General features: G+C 49.0%; 1 long non-coding RNA gene across 2 annotated transcripts in view; it reads right to left on the reverse strand.

The window, feature by feature from the left end:
* Nucleotides 1–414: 414 nt before the first annotated feature.
* LOC140411727 (uncharacterized) overlaps nt 415–25,579 on the reverse strand; it is a 121,186-nt gene continuing 96,021 nt past the window's right edge. For both annotated transcript variants that reach the window (XR_011940970.1, XR_011940969.1), the window contains 2 exons: nt 14,935–14,999; nt 415–897 (listed from right to left, as the gene is read on the reverse strand). This is a non-coding gene — a long non-coding RNA (uncharacterized lncRNA). The remainder of the gene's footprint in view (nt 898–14,934; nt 15,000–25,579) is intronic.

Genomic DNA, 25,579 nt, shown 5'->3' on the forward strand with positions numbered 1-25,579 from the left:
GGCTGGATGAGTGCAGCTACAACAACATTCAAGAAAGCTCTTCACCATCCAGACAAAGAAGCCTGCTTAATTGGCACCCCACCCCACCCAGCATCTTCAACATTCACTTGCTCTTCCAGTGACACAGAGTGGAAGCATTGCTTACCATTTATAAGATGCACAGCACCTCACCAAAACTCCTTTGATGGTATTTTCCAAACCCGCAGACACTACCACCTCCAAGGACAGCAGATGGGTACATCACGACCTGCAAGTCCCCCTCCAAGTTGTTGCTCTATTAATAATGTTGATGAACCACAAGCCTTCCCTTATATCAATCAAATGACCACACAACCAGTTAGTTAGTTCAAAAGATGTTTTATTTACATACACAAGAGTTATGTCGACATGCAAACACAACATCTAATACGAGTTAAACTACACCTATCAGTTACAATAAGCTATACTGAACTTCAGGGCGACCGGCACTGTGCAAATGAATAAGGCCTTTATCTGGATTTCACTTGGCTGGTTTGAAGAAAGTGGCTCTGTCTCTGCTGGGCTCATCCGTCAGGTAGCGTTCGTTGGTCTTGAACTTGGCTGGCTGTTCCTGCTACAATTGGGTTGGCACAAGCCGGATCCAAAAGAGACAGAACACATGGCTGTGCTCTCTTTTATCCCTCTGGGATTTCACACTCTTTGGGGCGGTCCTTAACCTTGGACCCAATAGTTCGACAGGGCTCTGATCACTCTCTTCGATTTTGGCCAATAAAGGGGCGGGCGCCTTGGTAGCTGGGTGGGTCCTCAGCGGTCATTGACCTTGGCAGTTGGGCTTTCTGAGTAAGGGGAGTGGCGCCGATCAGTCTGTGGCTGTACCGGTTGTTTGATTGGAGTTCTATTGTCCTGAGAAATGGGCCACTAAAATGCAAAAGAGCAGGGGTTTCGATCAGGTCTGGTTACCTGTGTTTCAAATACACATAGGCTCTGTATCTGTCTGAGTCCTGGGTTGGCCATAATTTCCATGGTCCTTTGCAGGTGGCCATCTTAGATGGCTACAAAGTCACTCACCATCCTGACTTGGAAGTACAGCACCATTCCTTCACCATCACTGGGTCAAAATCCTGGGCCAGCCTCCTCAGCAGCACTGTGGATGTACCTACATCACATGGACTGCAGTTTTATAAAAGGCAGCTCACCACCACCTCCTCACGACAATTAGAGATGGATGTAAATGCTGGATGCTCACATCCCATGAAATAATAATAAAAAGAAATAGAAAGAACATAGAACATACAATGCAGAAGGAGGCCATTCGGCCCATCGAATTTGTGGTTGGTCAGTAGCAATAATCATAGATCATAGAATTTGCAGTGCAGAAGGAGGCCATGCGGCCCATCGAGCCTGCACCGGCTCTTGGAAAGAGCACCCTACCCAAGGTCCACAGCTCCACCCTATCCCCATAACCCAGTAACCCCACCCAACACTAAGGGCAATTTTGGACACTATGGGCAATTTAGTATGGCCAATCCACCTAACCCGCACATCTTTGGACTGTGGGAGGAAACCGGAGCACCCGGAGGAAACCCACGCACACACGGGGAGGATGTGCAGACTCCGCACAGACAGTGACCCAAGCCGGGAATCGAACCTGGGACCCTGGAGCTGTAAAGCCACAGTGCTAACCATTGTGCTACCATGCTGCCCCTGGAACATGAAAATATGAATAGCAATATCTTGTTATTAATTAAAATTGCATAAAATTAGTTGCATATAATATTTATAAAATAAAGCATAACCCAAACAGGTCTCAGATGAAAACCAAAAATTAACCAGTGTCTACAATGTATATATGCTCCATGCTATAGCATATCCTACATGAAGTCAATATTAACTGGATCTTTCATCATTCAGTGTGGGCCTGTTTCATGATAATGATCGCAAACTACAGCACCCTAAATGCTGAATTCAATTTACTTTGACTATTCCATTACTCCTTAACGCTATTGACCACCCACAAATTCAATAGCTCTTCCATTCCTTTTTAATTTGCCTAAATGATTATAAAATAAATATATAACAAAGTGCTGTATTTGATCACAGCTTCAGATTGTCGCCGAAAACCTGCAAGACTGTACCTTTAAAATGATTCTTTCATTACTCTCAATTGAAATAAAAGTGTAACTCGTTATCTGATTTTTAATAACATACGAAGAACAGATTGCTCAACCTTAAGGATACAGGTATTTCATTTCAGTTTGGCATACACCACAATATCTGCTCCACTAAGTGCATCTTGCAGTATATTACAGGGAAGAAAAGACATTTGTTTCTGACTTTGACAAGAGCCATCTCAGTACAGTAGCAGCTGTGGAAACTGAACTAGAAGGATTCAAAGATAAAAGGCTGGATTCTCCGATCGCTGACGCCAAAATTGCATTCGGCGATCAGCCGCAATCTGGGGCAGCACGTTTTTCCAATGCTCCGCCCCCTAGAAACGGCGTTCTTGAGGAGTATGCCGCACACTGTTGGGATGGCCTCGGGCATCACCTGATGCTCTGCCCCCAATGGGCCGAGTCCCCCGATGGCGTGGTACGTGTCCTCACAACATTCGGGGACCTCGCGTGGCGACTGTATCCAGCACCGTCACAGTGGGGGGGGGGGGGGGTGCTGTTCAGCTGGCCGGGGGGGGGGGCTGAGGCGGGTGCTGGGAGGACTGGTGGTGGGTGGTCTGGGGGTGGCAAGGGGGGTTAGAGGGGGGCACTTTTTGGCAGGCCAGGGCCGTGCGCCGCTGGCACTATGTTGTACGGCACAGGCGCCGCAGGCTGTTGCATGTGCATGCGTGGCTACGGACCCGGCCTTCCTGCGCCATATCTACAAGTATAGCTGGGGGCTTTACGCGGCATGGCTGCTAGCCCCTCACTGGGCGGATCATTAGTGCGGGGGTGGCAGTGACTTTTTGGTCATAAGATCAGATGGATCCTGCAGACATAGCCACAGAATCGGAGAATCCAACCCAAAATTTCGGCAAGCACGACAATGGATTTGGGAGGCAACTCACAAAGACTTTGGAGAGCAAAGGAAGGTAGAGATGGACCGGGATTTTCCAGCCTCCGTTGGTTTTCCCACCGCAGATGCGGCAGGCATCTTCCAGTCCTGTAATGTCTACAGCATTGCATGGTTCACCCGCCCCATTTCTGGGGAACATGCGCGTGGGGTTCACGCCGGCAGTGGGAAGCCATCCTGGTGGTGGGAGGGTGCAGAATGCTGCCCATGGAGTAGTAGTTTGAAAGAACAGTGTGGGTTAATGATTGCTTTTTTAAGAAGACCTTTCTACCCATGAAACATTTTGTTGAGGTATGTAGAAGCATGTCAAAACTAGCAGCATACCCTTCATTTGCACATGGATCGGACGATCCAGAAGGTTGAGAAGGCGATGGCTGAGCAGGAGGAGCATCAAACTGCGATGGAGCTGGAGGTGGGGATGCTGTGGAACCAGCAGAAAAGACTTCTGAAGAAGGTGGAGGACCTAGATAATAGATCCCGCTGGCAGAACATAAGAATTGTCGGGCTCCCGGAGGGGTCTGAGGGAGCTGATGCTGGGGCATACGTAACGGGTATGTTCGAAAAGCTGCTGCGGGAGGGGACATTCTCCCGACCCTTGGAGGTGGACAGGGCATATAGAGCGCCTGTGAGGAAGCCATGAGCGGGGTCCTGCCGAGGCCAATGGTGGTGAGATTCCACAGGTTTCTGGACAAGGAATGTATTCTCCAGTGGGCCAAGCGAATGCGGAGCTGTAAATGGGACAACAGTATCCTGCGGGTGTACCAGGACCTGTGTGGAGGTGGCTAGGAAAAGGGCAGGCTTCAACCAAGTTAAGTCAATCTTCTTCAAGAAACAGGTGAAATTTGGGCTGTTGTATCCGGCTCGTCTTTGGGTCAGATATGAGGACCAGCATCATTATTTTGAGTCGCCCGAAGATGCGCTGGACTTTGCGAAAAGTAAAGGACTGGTGGGGGGCTGAGAACTCTCGAACTTTGATGCAACCTGTTGGCTTATATTGGGCCCCTTTTTTTAAAATTTGTTTTTTCTCCTCTTATTTTTTCTCTTCTGTTTTTGAGTTCTGTTTAAGAAGGGGGGGAAAAGATTTTTCGTTTTCGGGTTTTCTTTTTGAAATGTCTTTTTCGTTGATGTGCACTTTTGTGGGATGGAGACGTGCTTGTTTGAGTTTTGGTGGGTGGTGTTTTTTTTGCAGCTGGGTGATTGTGTGGGGATTGTTAGATGAGGGAATTTGTTTGTACGAGCGGGGGGGAGGGGAGTGAGGGAACAATAGGTGAGAAACTTTTTGGCGCCGGGGGCACCAAACTAGCTGGGTGAGCTAACTCACGAAAGCGCAGTGGGGTGGGGGGGTGCATATGTTTAGTGTATTATATGGATTAGGTTTCAGAGTAGTATTGCTAGGGGGGAGAGAGGGGGGAGTGGTTCTGCTGACGAGGGAGGGACTTCGGTGGAGGGACAGTGAGGAGGTCGGGGGCTGCCGGGGGCGGGCCGGAGGAGGGGGGGCGCATGGGCTGGAGGCGGGCCCAAGAAAGGGGATGGCTGATCGGCGGAAGGGGGGGGCGCTTCTTGCCCCCCAACTAGGCTGATCACCTGGGATGTTCAAGGGTTAAATGGGCCGGTTAAGAGGGCACGTGTGTTTGCGCACCTGAGGGAACTGAAGGCGGACGTGGTAATGTTGCAGGAGATGCACCTTAGAGTAGTGGACCAGGTTAGATTGAGGAAATGCTGGGTCAGTCAGGTTTTCCACTCGGGGCTGGATACAAAGACTAGAGGGGTTGCGATCTTGATTAACAAGCGGGTGATATTTGAGGTGGGCAGAATAGTTTTGGATGTGGGGGGTCGATATATTATAGTTAATGGTAAGCTGGAGGGGATGAAGATAGTGCTGGTTAATGTGTATGCGCCAAATTGGGATGATGTGGAATTTATAAAGAGAATGTTTGGAAAGATACCGGATCTGGACTCGCACAAACTGATCATGGGAGGGTCTTTAATACAGTTATTGATCCCGGCCTGGATAGGTTGTGCTCGTAAACGGGTAGGGTGCCAGCAATGGCAAAGGAACTGAAAGGGTTCATGGAGCAGATGGGGGGGGAGGATGAACCCATGGAGATTTAGGCAGCCGAGGGAGAAGAAGTTTTTCTTTTACTCCCACATACATAAGGTATACTCTCAGATCGATTTCTTTGTTTTGGGTAGGGCCTTGCTGGCAAGGGGGGTGGACACGGGGTACTCGGCGATTACGATTCCGGACCATGCTCCACATTGAGTTGACCTGCAGGTTAGTACATATAGCAATCAGCGCCCGCAATGGAGGTTGGATGCATGGCCATTGGCGGATGAAGCGGTGTGCGAGAGGCAGAGGAAATGCATACAGAATTATCTACAGGTAAATGATACGGAGAAGGTCTCAGCAGCGGTGGTCTGGGAAATGCTGAAGGCAGTGGTGAGAGGAGAGCTGATCTCGATCCGGGCTCACTGGGACAGGACGGACAGGGCAGAGACAGACCAACTGGTAAAAGAGATTCTACAAGTCGACAGGAGGTACGCGGAGACTCCAGAGATAGGGCTTTTAAGGGAACGGCGGTGGCTACAGGCGGAGTTTAGAACATAGAACATAGAACATTACAGCGCAGTTCAGGCCCTCCGACCTTCGATGTTGCGCCGACCTGTGAAACCAATCTGAAGCCCATATACGTTATTCCATTATAAAGAACAAAGAACAAAGAAATGTACAGCACAGGAACAGGCCCTTCGGCCGACCATGCTGCCCGACTAAACTACAATCTTCTACACTTCCTGGGTCCGTATCCCTCTATTCCCATCCTATTCATGTATTTATCAAGATGCCCCTTAAATGTCACTATCGTTCCTGCTTCCACCCCCTCCTCCGGTAGCGAGTTCCAGGCACCCACTACCCTCTGTGTAAAAAACTTGCCTCATACATCTACTCTAAACCTTGCCCCTCTCACCTTAAATCTATGCCCCCTAGTAATTGACCCCTCTACCCCGGGTAAAAGCCTCTGACTATCCACTCTGTCTATGCCCCTCATAATTCTGTAGACCTCTATCAGGTCGCCCCTCAACCTCCGTCGTTCCAGTGAGAACAAACCGAGTTTATTCAACCGCTCCTCATAGCTAATGCCCTCCATACCAGGCAACATTCTGGTAAATCTCTTCTGCACCCTCTCTAAAGCCTCCACATCCTTCTGGTAGTGTGGCGACCAGAATTGAACACGATACTCCAAGTGTGGCCTAACTAAGGTTCTATACAGCTGAAACATAACTTGCCAATTCTTATACTCAATGCCCCGGCCAATGAAGGCAAGCATGCCGTATGCCTTCTTGACTACCTTCTCCACCTGTGTTGCCCCTTCCAGTGACCTGTGGACCTGTACTCCTAGATCTCTCTGACTTTCAATACTCTTGAGGGTTCTACCATTCACTGTATATTCCCTACCTGCATTAGACCTTCCAAAATGCATTACCTCACATTTGTCCGGATTAAACTCCATCTGCCATCTCTCCGCCCAAGTCTCCAAACAATCTAAATCCTGCTGTATCCTCTGACAGTCCTCATCGCTATCCGCAATTCCACCAACCTTTGTGTCGTCTGCAAACTTACTAATCAGACCAGTTACATTTTCCTCCAAATCATTTATATATACTACAAACAGCAAAGGTCCCAGCACTGATCCCTGCGGAACACCACTGGTCACAGCCCTCCAATTAGAAAAGCATCCTTCCATTGCTACTCTCTGCCTTCGATAACCTAGCCAGTTCTGTATCCACCTTGCCAGCTCACCCCTGATCCCGTGTGACGTCACCTTTTGTACTAGTCTACCATGAGGGACCTTGTCAAAGGCCTTACTGAAGTCCATATAGACAACATCCACTTGCCTACCTGCATCAATCATTTTTGTGACCTCCTCGAAAAACTCTATCAAGTTAGTGAGACACGACCTCCCCTTCACAAAACCATGCTGCCTAACACTAATACGTCCATTTGCTTCCAAATGGGAGTAGATCCTGTCTCGAAGAATTCTCTCCAGTAATTTCCCTACCACTGAAGTAAGGCTCACCGGCCTGTAGTTCCCGGGATTATCCTTGCTACCCTTCTTAAACAGAGGAACAACATTGGCTATTCTCCAGTCCTCCGGGACATCCCCTGAAGACAGTGAGGATCCAAAGATTTCTGTCAAGGCCTCAGCAATTTCCTCTCCAGCCTCCTTCAGTATTCTGGGGTAGATCCCATCAGGCCCTGGGGACTTATCTACCTTAATATTTTTTAAGACGCCTAACATCTCGTCTTTTTGGATCTCAATGTGACCCAGGCTATTTACACACCCTTCTCCAGACTCAACATCTACCAATTCCTTCTCTTTGGTGAATACTGATGCAAAGTATTCATTTAGTACCTCACCCATTTCCTCTGGCTCCACACATAGATTCCCTTGCCTATCCTTCAGTGGGCCAACCCTTTCCCTGGCTACCCTCTTGCTTTTTATGTACGTGTAAAAAGCCTTGGGATTTTCCTTAACCCTATTTGCCAATGAGTTTTCGTGACCCCCTCCTGACTCCTTGCTTAAGTTCCTTCCTACTTTCCTTATATTCCACAGAGGCTTCGTCTGTTCCCAGCCTTTTAGCCCTGACAAATTATCATCCATATGTTTATCCAATGACCATTTAAATGCCTTTAATGTTGGTGAGTCCACTACTGTTGCAGGCAGGACATTCCACGCCCCTACTACTCTCTTAGTACAGAACCTACCTCTGACATCTGTCCTATATCTATCTCCCCTCAATTTAAAGCTATGTCCCCTCGTGCTGACCATCATCATCCGGGAAAAAGGCTCTCACTGTCCCCCCTATCTAATCCTCTGATCATCTTGTATGCCTCTATTGTCACCTCTTATCCTTCTTCTCTCTAACGAAAGCAGCCTCAAGTCCCTCAGCCTTTCCTTATAAAATCTTCCCTCCATACCAGGCAACATCCTGGTAAATCTCCTCTGTACCCTTTCCAATGCAATACTCCAAATGCGGCCGCACCAGAGTTTGGTACAGCTGCAACATAACCTCATGGCTCCAAAACTCAATCACTCTACCAATTAAAGCTAACACACCGTACGCCTTCTTAACAACCCTGTCACCTATCAACCTGGGTGGCAACTTTCAGAGATCTATGTACATGGACACCGAGATCTCTCTGCTCATCCACACCACCAAGAATCTTACCATTAGCCCAGTACTCTGTCTTCCTGTTACTCCTTCCAAAATGGATCACCTCACACTTTTCTGCATTAAACTCCATTTGCCACTCTCAGCCCAGCTCTGCAGCTATCTATGTCCCTCTGTAACCTGCAACATCCTTCCGCACTGTCCACAACTCCACCGTCTTTAGTGTCATCTACAAATTTACTCAGCCATCCTTCTACCCCCTCCTCCAGGTCATTTATAAAAATAACAAACAGCAGGGGCCCCAAAACAGATCCTTGTGGTACACCACTAGTAACTGAACTCCAGGCTGAACATTTCCCATCAACCACCACCCTCTGTCTTTCATGGAATTTATAGAATTTATAGTGCAGAAGGAGGCCATTCAGCCCATCGAGTCTGCACTGGGTCTTGGAAAGAGCATCATACCCAAGGTCCACACCTCCACCCTATCCCCATAACCCAGTAACCCCACCCAACACTAAGGACAATTTTGACACTAAGGGCAATTTAGCATGGCCAATCCACCTAACCTGCAAATCTTTGGACTGTGGGAGGAAATCGGAGCACCCGGAGGAAACCCACGCACACGCGGGGAGAATGTGCAGACTCCGCACAGACAGTGACCCAAGCCGGGAATCGAACCTGGGACCCTGGAGCTGTGAAGCAATTGTGCTAACCACAATGCTACCGTGCTGCCCATCTTCTTACAGACAGCCAATTTCTGATCCAAACCGCTAAATCACCCTCAATCCCATGCCTCCGTATTTTCTGCAATAGCCTACCGTGAGGCACCTTATCATACGCTTTACTGAAATCCATATACACCACATCAACTGCTTTACCCTCGTCCACGTGTTTGGTCACCTTCTCAAAGAACTCAATAAGGTTTGTGAGGCACAACCTACCCTTCACAAAACCGTGTTGACTATCCCTAATCAAATTATTCCTTTCTAGATGATTATAAATCCCATCTCTTATAATCCTTTCCAAGATTTTGCCCACAACAGAAGTAAGGCTCACTGGTCTATAGTTACCAGGGTTGTCTCTACTCCCCTTCGTGAACAAGAGGACAACATTTGCTATCCTCCAGTCTTCTGACACTATTCCTGTAGACAATGACGACATAAAGATCAAAGCCAAAGGCTCTGCAATCTCCTCCCTAGCTTCCCAGAGAATCCTAGGATAAATCCCATCCGGCCCAGGGGACTTATCTATTTTCACACTTTCCAGAATTGCTAACACCTCCTCCTTATGAACTTCAATCCTGTCTAGTCTAGTAGCCTGTATCTCAGTATTCTCCTCGACAACATTGTCTTTTTCCTGTGTGAATACTGATGAAAAATATTCATTTAGCGCCTCTTCTATCTCCTCGGACTCCATGCACAACTTCCCACTACTGTCCTTGACTGGCCCTACTCTTACCCTAGTCATTCTTTTATTCCTGATATACCTATGGAAAGCTTTAGGGTTTTCCTTGATCCTACCTGCCAAGCACTTCACATGTCCCCTCCTGGCTCGTCTTAGCTCTCTCTTTAGGTCCTTCCTGGCCAACTTGTAACTCTCAAGCGCCCTAACTGAACCTTCACAGTTTGGCTTGTTAACCACAGGGAGGGCGGTGGAACAGCTCAGAAAGGCGAGGGGGGCGATATACGAGCACGGTGAGAAGGCCAGCAGGATGCTTGCACAGCAGCTCAGAAAGACGGAGGCAGCTAGAGAAAAAGGGAAAGTTATTGACGGGGATAGGAACTTAGTTGGGGACTTGGCAGAGGTGAATAAGGCGTTTCGGGATTTTTACAGCAGGTTGTACAGGTCAGAACCCCCTGCGGGGCGGAGGGGGTGAGGCACTTCCTGGAGAGGCTGACTTTCCCGAAGGTGCCGGGGGGCTGGTAGAAGGGCTGGGGGCCCCGATCGGGTTGGAAGAGATAATGGAGGGCTTGAAGGCCATGCAGTTGGGTAAGGCCCCGGGACCGGACGGGTACCCAGCGGAATTCTATAAAAGGTTCTCCGGGATATTGGGACCGGTGCTGATGAAGGTGTTTAATGAGGCAAGGGAAAGGGGGGTTCTGCCCCAGACGATGTCACTGGCCACAATTTCGTTTATCCTGAAACGGGACAAGAACCCGGAGCTATGTGGGTCTTACAGGCCGATTTCCCTGTTGAACGTAGACGCCAAACTGCTGGCCAAAATTTTGTCCTCCAGGATTGAGGATTGTGTGCCAAATGTCATTGTGGAGGATCAGACAGGGTTTGTTAAGGGCAGGCAGCTGGTGGCCAATGTGAGAAAGCTGTTAAACGTGATCATGATGCCCCCAGAAGGTAGGGAGGTGGAGGTAGTGGTTGCGATGGATGGGGAGAAAGCCTTTGACCGAGTTGAGTGGGATTATTTATGGGAGGTTCTGGGGTGGTTCGGATTTGGGACGGGCTTTATTGACTGGGTCAGGTTGCTGTACCAGGCTCCTGTGGCAAGTATGCGGACGAACAGGACGACTTCGGACTATTTTAGACAGCACCGGGGGACGAGACAAGGATGCCCCCTCTCCCCACTGCTGTTTGCGCTGGCTATAGAGCTGCTGGCAATTGCTCTGAGGGCCTCAAGAGACTGGAGGGGGCTGGTCTGGAGGAGGGGGTGGAGCAAAGAGTCTCGCTGTATGCAGATGACCTCCTTCTGTATGCTTCGGATCCAATTGAGGGGATGGAAAAAATGGGAATTTTAGGGGAATTTGGCCAGTTCTCGGGGTATAAGCTTAATATGGGGAACATAGAACATTACAGCGCAGTACTTGCCCTTCGGCCCTCGATGTTGCGCCGACCTGTGAAACCACTCTAAAGCCCATCTACACTATTCCCTTATCGTCCAAATGTCTATCTAATGACCATTTGAATACCCTTAGTGTTGGCGAGTACACTACTGTTGCAGGCAGGGCATTCTACACCCTCACTACTCTCTGAGTAAAGAGCCTACCTCTGACATCTGTCTTATATCTATCTCCCCTCAATTTAAAGCTATGTCCCCTTGTGTTAACATCACCATCCGAGGAAAAAGGCTCTCACTGTCCACCCTATCCAATCCTCTGATCATCTTGTATGCCTCAATTAAGTCACCTCTTAACCTTCTTCTCTCTAACGAAAACAGCCTCAAGTCCCTCGACCTTTCCTCATAAGATCTTCCCTCCATATCAGGCAACATTCTGGTAAATTTCCTCTGCACCCTTTCCAATGCTTCCACATCCTTCCTATAATGCGGCGACCAGAATTGCACGCAATACTCCAAATGCGGCCGCACCAGAGTTTTATACAGCTGCAACATGACCTCATGGCTACGAAACTCAAGCCCTCTACCAATAAAAGCTAACACACCGTACGCCTCCTTAACAACCCTCTCAACCTGAGTGGCAACTTTCAGGGATCTATGTACATGGGCACCGAGATCTCTCTGCTCATCCACACTGCCAAGAATCTTACCATTAGCCCAGTACTCTGTCTTCCTGTTATTCCTTCCAAAATGAATCACCTCATACTTTTCTGCATTAAACTCCATTTGCCACCTCTCAGCCCAGCGCTGCAGCTTATCTATGTCCCTCTGTAACCTGCAACATCCTTCCGCACTGTCCACAACTCCACCGACTTACGTGGCATCTACAAATTTACTCAGCCATCCTTCTACGCCCTCCTCCAGGTCATTTATAAAAATGACAAACAGCAGTGGCCCCAAAACAGATCCTTGTGGTACACCACTAGTAACTGGACTTCAGTCTGAACACTTCCCATCAACCACCACCCTTTGTCTTCTTCCAGCTAGCCAATTTCTGATCCAAACTGCTAAATCTCCCTGAATACCATGCTTTCGTATTTTCTGCAGTAGCCTACCGTGGGGAACCTTATCAAACGCTTTACTGAAATCCATATGCACCACATCAACTGCTTTACCCTCATCCACCTGTTTGGTCACCTTCTCAAAGAACTCAATAAGGTTTGTGAGGCATGACCTACCTTTCACGAAACCGTGTTGGCTATGTCTAATCAAATTATTACTTTCCAGATGATTATACACCCTATCTTTTATAAACCTTTCCAAGATTTTGCCCACAACAGAAGTAAGGCACACTGGTCTGTAGTTACCGGGGTTGTCTCTACTCCCCTTCTTGAACAAGGGGACAACATTTGCTATCCTCCAGTCTTCTGGCACTATTCTTGTTGACAAAGTTGACTTAAGGATCAAAGCCAAAGGCTCAGCAATCTCCTCCCTAGCTTCCCAGAAAATCCTAGGATAAATCCCATCCGGCCCAGGGGACTTATCTATTTTCACCCTTTCCAGAATTGTTAACACCTCCTCCTTATGAACCTCAAGCCCATCTAGTTGACTAGCCTGAATCTCAGTATTCACCTCGACAACATTGTCTTTTTCCTGTGTGAATACTGATGAAAAATATTCATTTAGCACCTCTCCTATGTCCTCGGACTCCAAGCACAACTTCCCACTACTGTCCTTGACTGGCCCTACTCTTACCCTAGTCATTCTTTTATTCCTGACATATCTATAGAAAGCTTTAGGGTTATCCTTGATCCTACCTGCCAAAGACTTCTCAGGTCCTCTCCTGGCTCTTCTTAGCTCTCTCTTTAGGTCCTTCCTAGCTAACGTGTAACTCTCGAGCGCCCTTACTGAACCTTCATGTCTCATCTTTACATAAGCCTCCTTCTTCCTCTTGACAAGTGTTTCGACTGCCTTAGTAAACCACGGTTCACTTGCTCGACCACTTCCTCCCTGCCTGACAGGTAGATACTTATCAAGGACACGCAGTAGCTGTTCCTTGAACAAGCTCCACATTTCCATTGTGCCCATCTCCTGCAGTTTTCCTCTCCATCTGATGCATCCTAAGTCTTGCCTCATCGCATCATAATTGCCTTTCCCCCAGATATGCCCTGTGGTATATACCTATCCCTTTCCATCACTAAAGTAAACGTAATCGAAGTGTGGTCACTATCACCAAAGTGCTCACCTACCTCCAAAATCTAACACCTGTCCTGGTTCATTACCCAGTACCAAATCCAATACGGCCTCGCCTCTCATTGGCCTATCTACATACTGTATCAGGAAACCCTCCTGCACACATTGGTCAAAAACGGACCCATCTAAAGTACTCGAACTATAGCGTTTCCAGTCAATATTTGGAAAGTTAAAGTCCCCCATAACAACTACCCTGTTGCTTTCGCTCCTATCCAGAATCATCTTTGCAATCCTTTCCTCTACATCTCTGGAACTTTTCGGAGGCCTATAGAAAACCTCCTAACAGGGTGACCTCTCCTTTCCTGTTTCTAACCTCAGCCCATAATACCTCAACCGACGAGTCCTCATCAAACGTCCTTTCTGCCACCGTAATACTGTCCTTGACTAACAATGCCACCCTTCCCCCTCTTTTACCACCTTCCCTGAGCTTACTGAAATATCTAAACCCCGGCACCTGCAGCAACCATTCCTGTCCCTGCTCTATCCATGTCTCCAAAATGGCCACAACATCAAAGTCCCAGATACCAACCCATGCCGCAAGTTCACCCACCTTATTCCGGATGCTCCTGGCATTGAAGAAGACACACTTTAAACCACCTTCCTGCCTGCCGGTTGACACTCCTGCAACTTTGAAACCTTACTCATGACCTCACTACTCTCAACCTCCTGTATACTGCAGCTACAATTCAGGTTCCCAAGCCCCTGCTGAACTAGTTTAAACCCTCCCGAAGAGCATTAGCAAATTTCCCCCCCAGGATATTGGTACCCCTCTGGTCCAGGTGTAGACCATCCCGTTTGTAGAAGTTCCACCGACCCCAGAATGAGCCCCAATTATCCAGAAATCTGAAACCCTCCCTCCTGCACCATCCCTGTAGCCACGCGTTCAACTCCTCTCTTTCCCTATTCCTCGTCTCGCTATCACGTGGCATGGGTAACAACCCAGAGATAATAACTGTTTGTCCTAGATCTAAGTTTCCATCCTAGCTCCCTGAATTCCTGCCTTACAGCCCTATCCCTTTCCCTACCTATGTCGTTGGTACCTATGTGGACCACAATTTGGGGCTGCTCCCCCTCCCACTTAAGGATCCCAAAAACACGATCCGAGACATCACGCACCCTGGCACCTGGGAGGCAACACACCAACCGCGAGTCTATCTCGTTCCCACAGAATCTCCTATCTATCCCCCTAACTATGGAGTCTCCAATGACTAATGCTCTACTCCTCTCCCCCCTTCCCTTCTGAGCAACAGGGACAGACTCTGTGCCAGAGACCTGCACCCCATGGCTTACCCCTGGTAAGTCCCCCCCCCCCAACAGTATCCAAAGCGGTATACTTGTTACTAAGGGGAATGGCCACAGGGTATCCCTGTACAGACTGCTTCCTCACAGCCCCTCTCACCGTCACCCATCTATCTTTATTCTTCGGAGTAACTACATCCCTGAAGCTTCTATCTATGACCATCTCTGCCTCCCGAATGATCCGAAGTTCATCCAGCTCCAGCTCCAGTTCCTTAACGCGGTTTCTGAGGAGCTGGAGATGGGTGCACTTCCCACAGATGAAATCAGCAGGGACACTGTCGGCGTCCCTCACCTCAAACATTCTGCAGGAGGAACATTGCACTACCTTCCCTGCCATCCCCCTAGATAAAAAAAAGAAAAAGAAAGAAAGAGCTTACCTGTTATTCACTCCCCTTCTCAGCAAGCACTCACTCAGCAACCTCTGCGCCCTGCACGATAACACCTGTGGGAAAATAAAAGAAAAATCACTTACCAGTCACCAGCCAATCCCTTACCTGCAGGCTGTGGTGTCACGGTTCAACTTCTTTCTACTTCTACCTGACCTCGAGCCTTCCTCTTGATCTTTACAGCGGTTGTTTTTTTTTTGGTTAGAGGAGGGGGTAGGGAGGGAAACACCGAAGAAGTGTTTCGGGTTTAAGTGTCACTTGACAACAGCACCTCCACAAACCACCTTCAAGTTAGGGTGACCACAACGGAGGTATGCAAATTTCCCTTGCAACAGTCAATCAACAGCTCTGCTCTACTGCCCTCTGCTGGATGCTTGTCTTCACTCGAACAGCTAGGGTCTCTAGCTCAGGTACACCATCACGTTAGGGTGACCACAACGGAGGTATGCAAATTTCCCTTGCAACAGCCAATCAGCAGCTCCGCTCTACTGCCCTCTGCTGGGAAGAGCGAGATGTTTGTGGTCCAGGTGAGGGGTCAGGAGAGGTGACTGGGGGAGCTGCCGTTTAGATTGGTAGGGGACAGTTTCAGGTACCTAGGTATCCAAGTGGCGCGGGATTGGGACCGGCTACATAAATTGAACTTGGCCTGGTTGGTAGATCAGATGAAGGATGATTTCCGGAGATGGGATGCGCTCCCAGTTGTCTCTAGCTGGCAGAGTCCAAACGGTGAAAATGACGGTCCTCCCGAGGTTCCTGATTGATTTCAATGTCTCCCCATCTTCATTCCGCGGTCCTTTTTTAAGCGGGAGCTTCGGTCTGGTCCCCAATCTGCGATAATCACCGGTTTGCCCCAGGGAGGATGGACGGGGGGTTCCGTATATGGCTGAGAGCAGGAATTGAGAGGATGGGGGACTTGTTTATAGAGGGGGGCTTTCTGAATAGGAGGGTGCTGGAGGCGAAGTTTGCATTGGCGGGGGGGAAACGAATCTCGATACCTGCTGGTGTGGGACTTTCTGCGTAGACAGGTATCAACCTTCCCACTCCAGCCGCTGAGGGGGATTCAGGAAAGGATGGTTTCTGGAGGATGGATAGGTGAAGGGAGCATTTTTGACATTTATAAGGAGCTTATAGGATCAGAGGAGACGCAGACCGAGGAGCAGAAGCGAAAGTGGGAGGAGAAGCTGGGGGAGAGATAGAGGAGGGCCTTTGAGATGACGTGTTGAGTAGAGTCAACACGACCGCGACATGTGCCAGACTCAGCCTGATTCAATTCAAGGTCGTTCACCGGGCTCACGTGACAGTGGCCCAGAGAGCAGATTCTTTGGGGTGGAAGACAGGTGCACAAAATGTGCGGGAGGACCAGCGAACCATGTCCACATGTTCTGGGCGTGTCCAAAGCTGAGGCGATTTTGGCAGGGGTGTACTGACGTCATGTCCAAGGTATTAAATACAAGGGTGGCATTAAGTTCAGAGGTGGCGATTTTCGGGGTGTCACAGGATCCAGGAATCCAGGAGGAGAAAGAGGCAGATGTTCTGGCCTTTACTCCCCTGGTAGCCCGGAGGCGGATATTACTAGCATGGAGGGACTCAAGGCCCCCGAAGTCGGAGACCTGGCTGTCAGATATGGCTAGCTTTCTCTGCCTGGAGAAAATTAAGTTCGCCACGAGAGGGTCACTGCTGGGGTTTACCCGGAGGTGGCAACCATTCGTCGACTTCTTCGCAGAGAATTAATCAGCAGCAGAAGGGCGGGAAGGGGGTTAGGTTAGCGTAAATTAGGGGGTTAATTAATGGTGGGACCTGTGGGGGAGGGAGGTGGTATTTGCCTATGTTTATATTTTTATGTACATTGTTTATATTGCTGCTGTTACAATGCCAAAAAAGTACCTCAATAAAATGTTTTAAAAAAAACTAGGATGTGTGTGCACATCGCTCGCCATATTGGACAATTGGGCACCCTTTAAAACAGGTGTAATGACAACTAACTTCTAGGTCTCCAGGAATAGTCTGGGAACAGTGTCCTCACAGTCAGTGTCACAGTGAAGCAGTCTGGGAACAGTGTCCTCACAGTCAGCATCACAACGCTGCGAGTCGGAGCGGAGATTTTAAAAGATCACCGCCTAGTTTCGGGAGCCGTTCGGAGGAGGAGGAGCAGTCTGTGTCAGGGAGAGAACCTGAGAACATCTAAGACACTCAGAGGGTAAGAAGGTAAGTAAGTGATTTTTACTCATTTTTACTTTTATACCTTTTTCAAATTGTGCGTGTCGGGGGGAAACTGAAGTGACATAACAGAAAAGCTGTGGCCTGAGTGGCTGGTTGGGAATCTACACTAAATTTAAAAAATTAAGCATTGGTAACTAATTAAACATAATTATTTAATTATAATTTAGAGGGATATCTAAGCCAGAGATCGGAGAGTACAATATTTCGCTTTCGCATTTCTATTAGAAATCTAGTGCTAGGAAACAGATAGTTAACAGTAACTTTGAAATTTAAAAAAAAATATTTAAATTTTTTTTTTTTTTTTTAATTTTAATTTTAATTAATTGACGCAATGTCAGTTAGAGGGGTGCAGTGCTCTGACTGTGAGATGTGGCAGGTCTGGGAGGCTTCCAGCGTCCCGGATGGCTTCATCTGCAGAAAGTGCACCCAACTGGAGCTCCTCACAGACCGCATGGTTCGGTTGGAGCAGCAATTAGATGCACTTAGGAGCATGCAGGTGGCGGAAAGCGTCATAGATCGCAGTTATGTAAATGTGGTCACACCCAAGGTGCAGGCAGAGAAATGGGTGACCACCAGAAAGGGCAGGCAGTCAGTGCAGGAATCCCCTGTGGTTGTCCCCCTCTCGAACAGGTATACCCCTTTGGATACTGTCGGGGGGGATAGCCTATCAGGGGAAAACAGCAGCAGCCAGAGCAGTGGCACCACGGCTGGCTCTGATGTTCAGAAGGGAGGGTCAAAGCGCAGAAGAGTAATAGTAATAGGGGACTCTATAGTCAGGGGCACAGATAGGCGCTTCTGTGGACATGAAAGAGACCCCAGGATGGTATGTTGCCTCCCTGGTGCCAGGGTCCAGGATGTCTCCGAACGGGTAGAGGGCATCCTGAAGGGGGAGGGCAAACAGGCAGAGGTCGTTGTACATATTGGTACTAACGACATAGGCAGGAAGGGGCATGAGGCCCTGCAGCAGGAGTTCAGGGAGCTAGGCAGAAAGTTAAAAGACAGGACCTCGAGGGTTGTAATCTCGGGACTACTCCCTGTGCCACGTGCCAGTGAGGCTAGAAATAGGAAGATAGAGCAGCTAAACACGTGGCTAAACAGCTGGTGTAGGAGGGAGGGTTTCCATTATCTGGACCACTGGGAGCTCTTCCGGGGCAGGTGTGACCTGTATAAGAAGGACGGGTTGCATCTAAACCGGAGAGGCATAAATATCCTGGCTGCGAGGTTTGCTAGTGTCACACGGGAGGGTTTAAACTAGTATGGCAGGGGGGTGGGCACGGGAGCAATAGGTCAGAAGGTGAGAGCATTGAGGGAGAACTAGGGAATAGGGACAGTGTGGCTCTGAGGCAGAGCAGACAGGGAGAAGTTGCTGAACACAGCGGGTCTGGTGGCCTGAAGTGCATATGTTTTAATGCAAGAACGGGTAAGGCAGATGAACTTAGAGCTTGGATTAATACTTGGAACTATGATGTTGTTGCCATTACAGAGACCTGGTTGAAGGAAGGGCAGGATTGGCAGCTAAACTTTCCAGGATTTAGGTGTTTCAGGCGGGAGAGAGGGGGATGTAAAAGGGGAGGCGGAGTTGCGCTACTGGTTCGGGAGAATATCATAGCTGTACTGCGGGAGGACCCCTCAGAGGGCAGTGATCAGGAATAAGAAGGGTGCAGTCACAATGTTGGGGGTTTACTACAGGCCTCCCAACAGCCAGCGGGAGATAGAGGAGCAGATAGGTAGACAGATTTTGGAAAAGAGTAAAAACAACAGGGTTGTGGTGATGGGAGACTTCAACTTCCCCAATATTGACTGGGACTCACTTAGTGCCAGGGGCTTAGATGGGGCGGAGTTTGTAAGGAGCATCCAGGAGGGCTTCTTAAAACAATATGTAGACAGTCCAACTAGGGAAGGGGCGGTACTGGACCTGGTATTGGGGAATGAGCCCGGCCAGGTGGTAGATGTTTCAGTAGGAGAGCATTTTGGTAACAGTGACCACAATTCAGTAAGTTTTAAAGTACTGGTGGACAAGGATAAGAGTGGTCCTAGGATGAATGTGCTAAATTGGGGGAAGGCTAATTATAACAATATTAGGCGGGAACTGAAGAACATAGATTGGGGGTGGATGTTTGAGGGCAAATCAACATCTGACATGTGGGAGGCTTTCAAGTGGCAGTTGAAAGGAATTCAGGACTGGCATGTTCCTGTGAGGAAGAAGGATAAATACGGCAATTTTCGGGAACCTTGGATGACGAGAGATATTGTAGGCCTCGTCAAAAAGAAAAAGGAGGCATTTGTCAGGGCTAAAAGGCTGGGAACAGACGAAGCCTGCGTGGAATATAAGGAAAGTAGGAAGGAACTTAAGCAAGGAGTCAGGAGGGCTAGAAGGGGACACGAAAAGTCATTGGCAAATAGGGTTAAGGAAAATCCCAAGGCTTTTTACACTTACATAAAAAGCAAGAGGGTAGCTAGGGAAAGGGTTGGCCCACTGAAGGATAGGCAAGGGAATCTATGTGTGGAGCCAGAGGAAATGGGCGAGGTACTAAATGAATACTTTGCATCAGTATTCACCAAAGAGAAGAAATTGGTAGATGTTGAGTCTGGAGAAGGGTGTGTAGATAGCCTGGGTCACTTTGAGATCCAAAAAGACGAGGTGTTGGGTGTCTTAAAAAAATATTAAGGTAGATAAGTCCCCAGGGCCTGATGGGATCTACCCCAGAATACTGAAGGAGGCTGGAGAGGAAATTGCTGAGGCCTTGACAGAAATCTTTGGATCCTCGCTGTCTTCAGGGGATGTCCCGGAGGACTGGAGAATAGCCAATGTTGTTCCTCTGTTTAAGAACGGTAGCAAGGATAATCCCGGGTACTACAGGCCGGTGAGCCTTACTTCAGTGGTAGGGAAATTACTGGAGAGAATTCTTCGAGACAGGATCTACTCCCATTTGGAAGCAAATGGACGTATTAGTGAGAGGCAGCACGGTTTTGTGAAGGGAAGGTCGTGTCTCACTAACTTGATAGAGTTTTTCGAGGGGGTCACTAAGATGATTGATGCAGGTAGGGCAGTGGATGTTGTCTATATGGACTTCAGTAAGGCCTTTGACAAGGTCCCTCATGGTAGACTAGTACAAAAGGTGAAGTCACACGGGATCAGGGGTGAGCTGGCAAGGTGGATACAGAACTGGCTAGGCCATAGAAGGCAGAGTGTAGCAATGGAAGGATGCTTTTCTAATTGGAGGCCTGTGACCAGTGGTGTTCCACAGGGATCAGTGCTGGGACCTTTGCTCTTTGTAGTATATATAAATGATTTGGAGGAAAATGTAACTGGTCTGATTAGTAAGTTTGCAGACGACACAAAGGTTGGTGGAATTGCGGATAGCGATGAGGACTGTCGGAGGATACAGCAGGATTTAGATTGTTTGGAGACTTGGGCGGAGAGATGGCAGATGGAGTTTAATCCGGACAAATGTGAGGTAATGCATTTTGGAAGGTCTAATGCAGGTAGGGAATATACAGTGAATGGTAGAACCCTCAAGAGTATTGAAAATCAAAGAGATCTAGGAGTACAGGTCCACAGGTCATTGAAAGGGGCAACACAGGCGGAGAAGGTAGTCAAGAAGGCATTTGGCATGCTTGCCTTCATTGGCTGGGGCATTGAGTATAAGAATTGACAAGTCATGTTGCAGCTGTATAGAACCTTAGTTAGGCCACACTTGGACTACAGTGTTCAATTCTGGTCGCCACACTACCAGAAGGATGTGGAGGCTTTAGAGAGGGTGCAGAAGAGATTTACCAGAATGTTGCCTGGTATGGAGGGCATTAGCTATGAAGAGCGGTTGAATAAACTCGGTTTGTTCTCACTGGAACGAAGGAGGTTGAGGGGAGACCTGATAGAGGTATACAAAATTATGAGGGGCATAGACAGAGTGGATAGTCAGAGGCTTTTCCCCAGGGTAGAGGGGTCAATTACTAGGGGGCATAGGTTTAAGGTGAGAGGGGCAAGGTTTAGAGTAGATGTACGAGGCAAGTTTTTTACGCAGAGGGTAGTGGGTGCCTGGAACTCGCTACCGGAGGAGGTGGTGGAAGCAGGGACGATAGTGACATTTAAGGGGCATCTTGACAAATACATGAATAGGATGGGAATAGAGGGATACGGACCCAGGAAGTGTAGAAGATTGTAGTTTAGTCGGGCAGCATGGTCGGCACGGGCTTGGAGGGCCGAAGGGCCTGTTCCTGTGCTGTACATTTCTTTGTTCTTTGAATACAGATCTGTTTGTTTATAGAAGCCATAGGATTAACAACTGTTCCTTGATTGTGGAACATAGCACATAAGAGATTCCATCGGATGTTTACTGCATTCTGCTGAACCTCCAGACAGATAAAAGCGCTGCACTGGCAGGCCAGCATGCTACAGTTAAAACCACTTGGTCAGCAACTCTGGCCTGGATTCTCCATTCTGGAGACTAAGTGCTGCCGCCGGTGGAGAATCATGCTAACTGCATGCTGCCTCTCGGATTGCTGGCATGTAGAAATCAATGTCATGCAAATGAACCTGCACACAGCCCACGTGTATCCCGGCCGAGACCCGGCCCTGCAGGCATGGGATTCACATTCAGAGCCTGACAAAGCATGAGCAGCTTTTCAAGGTCTCCACTCAGCACAGACTGTCATTCCAGCCAAGAAGGCGGCTGCATGAAGACCAGCACCAATGTTTCTTACATTGAAAGCATGCGAGACACTGTTGAGGAGAGGAGGGGCACTCTCTTCCCAGGGTGGGGCTGTACCTCAAGCCCGCTTTACTGAACGAGCCCTGGGATGAGGTGGCGGAGGCTGTGAGTGCTGGCAGCCTCACCCGGAGGAATGGCATGCAATGCCATAAGATGAACGATTCCTTTAATCAGCTTGGGTGAGTAACCACCTCTGTGGCCTGAGCATCACTCGCGTCCCTCGGGTGGGATTCTCCTTCCCACCACACCCATTTTCTGGTGCGGCGCGCCCCTGCCGACAGCAGGATACTCTGTCCCGCCAGCCAATGAGGTTTCCCATTGTGGGCACCCCCCCACACAGTCAGGTAATCAGCGGCTGCGAGTGCACTGCTGCCAAAATGGAGGATCCCGCCGATTGAGAATCCAGCCCCTCATAATAATAATAATCTTTATTGTCACAAGTAAGCAGATGTTAACATTGCAATGAAGTTACTGTGAAAAGCCCCTAGTCGCCACATTCCGGCGCCTGTTCGGGTACACCGAGGGAGAATTCAGAATGTCTAAATTACCTAATGTCACGTCTTTCGGGACTTGTGGGAGTAAACCGGAGCACCCGGAGGAAACCCACGCAGACACGAGGAGAATGTGCAGACTCCGCAGAGACAGTGACCCAAGCCGGGAATCAAACCTGGGACCCTGGCTCTGTGTGGCAACAGTGCTAAACACTGTGCTACCGTGCTGCCCCCATGACAATGTGCATGTCATTCCTCACATCTGCCCCCAATCGCCTAACGGCTAATATCATCCCAGCCTCATCTCGCTTGCAAATCACCCTCCACGAACCCCCAACACATGTATTTGTTCTCTTGGCAAAGAGCCTTGCACATACATGCCACCAGCTTCATACCCTCCATAAAACTGTATCCCCAAGGATAAAGAGGGCCATAATGACCAGGAGTCTAAGAAGACAGGAGGGGGCATCCCAGATTTTCGGGTCCACACTCCACCTGAGGAGAGGGCCCTGCAACTCGCAGGAGAGGAAGAGGAGAGGGCAGTGGCTGCAATGGAGTTTAGCATGCACCAAACAAGTGAGAGTCTAATGCAACGCAGATGTCCCTATCGCAAGTGAGTCACCCCTCTCCAACAGACCAGTAAGTCAGATCTCAAACAACGATGAGTCAGTATAGGAGGGAGATAGAGAATCTAATGTAACAACAACAATCTCTTCCTCTCCTGAATGTAGACGCCAAGTTGCTGGCAAAAGTGCTAGTGACGAGGATCGAGGATTGTGTCCCGGCGGTGGTGCATGAAGACCAGACAGGGTTTGTAAAGGGGAGACAACTGAATGTCAACGTGCAACGGCTGTTGGGGGTGATAATGATGCCCCCAGCGGAGGGGGAGGCAGAGATAGTGGTAGCGATGGATGTAGAGAAGGCATTCGATAGGGTAGAGTGGGAGTATTTATGGGAGGTGTTGAGGAGGTTTGGGTTCGGGGAGGGGTTTGTCAGTTGTGTCAAACTCCTCTATGGGGCCCCAGTGGCAAGTGTAGTCACAAATCGGCAGAGATCAGAGTATTTTCGGTTACATAGGGGAACAAGGCAGGGGTGCCCCCTGTCCCCATTCTTGTTCGCGCTGGCAATTAAACCACTGGCCATAGCGTTGAGAGACTCTAGGAAATGGAGGGGGGTGGTTAGAGGGGGAGAGGAACATCGAGTGTCACTCTACGCAGATGACCTACTGCTGTATGTGGCAGATCCTGTGGAGGGGATGACAGAGGTTATGCAGATATTGAGGGAGTTTGGAGATTTTTCAGGATATAGGCTTAATATGGGGAAGAGTGAGCTTTTCGTAGTACACCCCGGGGATCAGGGAAGAGGGATAGACGCCCTCCCGTTAAGGAGAGTGGAAAGGAGCTTCCGATATTTGGGGATTCAGGTAGCCAAGAGCTGGGGAAATCTACACAAACTCAATCTGACGCGGCTGGTGGAGCAGATGGAGGAGGATTTCAAGAGGTGGGATATGCTGCCGCTCTCACTGGCAGGCAGAGTGCAGGCGGTAAAGATGATGGTCCTCCCAAGGTTTCTTTTTGTGTATCAATGTCTCCCCATTTTGATCACTAAGGCCTTTTTTAAGAAAATAGATAGGAGTGTTATGAGTTTCGTGTGGGCAGGGAAGACCCCGAGGGTAAGGAGGGGGTTCCTGCAGCGCAGCAGGGACAGAGGGGGACTGGCGTTGCCGAATCTGGACGACTATTACTGGGCCGCCAATGTGTCGATGGTTTGCAAGTGGATGAGGGAGAGAGAGGGGGCGGCGTGGAAGAGGCTGGAGATGGCGTCCTGTAAAGGAACGAGCCTAAAGGCGCTGGTGACGGCGCCGCTACCGCTTTCCCCGAAAAGGTATACCACGAACCCAGTGGTGGTGGCAACCTTAAGGATCTGGAGGCAATGGAGGCGACATCGGGGGGTGACGGGTGCCTCGGTGTGGTCCCCGATCAGGAATAACCATAGGTTTGTCCCAGGAAGGATGGACGGAGGGTTCCAGTGCGGGCATCGGGCAGGAATTAGGAGATTGAGAGACTTGTTTATTGACGGGGAGTTTGCGAGCCTGGGAGCGCTGGAGGAAAAGTATGAGTTGCCCCCGGGGAATATCTTTAGATATATGCAAGTGAGGGCGTTTACGAGGCAACATGTGAGGGAATTTCTGCTGCTCCCGACACAGGGGATCGAGGATAGAGTGATTTCGGGGGTATGGGTCAGGGAGGGCAAAGTGTCCGAAATATATCAGGAGATGAGAGACGAGGGGGAGGGGGGGGGGGGGGTAGGGGGGGGGGGGGCACTATTTCTTGCTACTTTGCTAGTTCACTATTTTATTTAAATAATGTTACTTATTAGTTATTGTGTTATCTCTTATGTTGATTTGTAAAGTGAAAAAATTGTGCTTGAAAATTTTAATAAAATATATTTTGAAAAAAACAATCTCTCCCACAACATCAGCAAAACTAAGGAGCTGGTCATTGTCTTCGGGCAGCGAAGTATCTTAAACACGCCTGTCTTCATTAATGGTGCTGAGGTGGAGATGGTTCACAGCTTCAAATCCCTAGCTGTGCACATCACCGGCAATCAGTCCTGCTCCACCCATGTCAATGCTACAACCAAGAAGCACAACAGCATCTACACTTCCTCAGGAAACTTGGCATGTCCACACTCTTACCAATTTTTACAGATGCATCATAGAAAGCATCCTCTGCATCACTGGTATGGCAACTGTCCTGCCCAAGACTGTAAGAAACTACAGAGTCGTGAACAAAGCCCAGTCCATCACGCGAACCCGCCCCCCCATCCATTGACTCTGTATACATCTCCTGCTGCCTTGGGAAAGCAGGCAGCACGGTAGCACAAGCGGATAGCACTGTGGCTTCATAGCGGCAGGATCCCAGGTTCGATTTCCTGCTGGGTCACTGTCTGTGCGGAGTCTGCACGTTCTCCCCGTGTCTGCATGGGTTTCCTCCAGGTGCTCCGGTTTCCTCATACAGTCCAAAGACGTGCAGGTTAGGTGGATTGGCCATTCTAACAATTACTCTTAGTGTCCAAAAAGGTTAGCAGGGGTTATTGGGTTTCGGGGACAGGCAGGAATGGTGGGTCGGTGCAGACTCGATGGGCCGAATGGCCTCCTTCTGCACTGTATATTCTATGTTCTATGTCAAAGACGCCTCCCAGCTGGGTTAT

Source organism: Scyliorhinus torazame, chromosome 4 (assembly GCF_047496885.1).
Source record: "Scyliorhinus torazame isolate Kashiwa2021f chromosome 4, sScyTor2.1, whole genome shotgun sequence".
Taxonomy (NCBI): domain Eukaryota; kingdom Metazoa; phylum Chordata; class Chondrichthyes; order Carcharhiniformes; family Scyliorhinidae; genus Scyliorhinus; species Scyliorhinus torazame.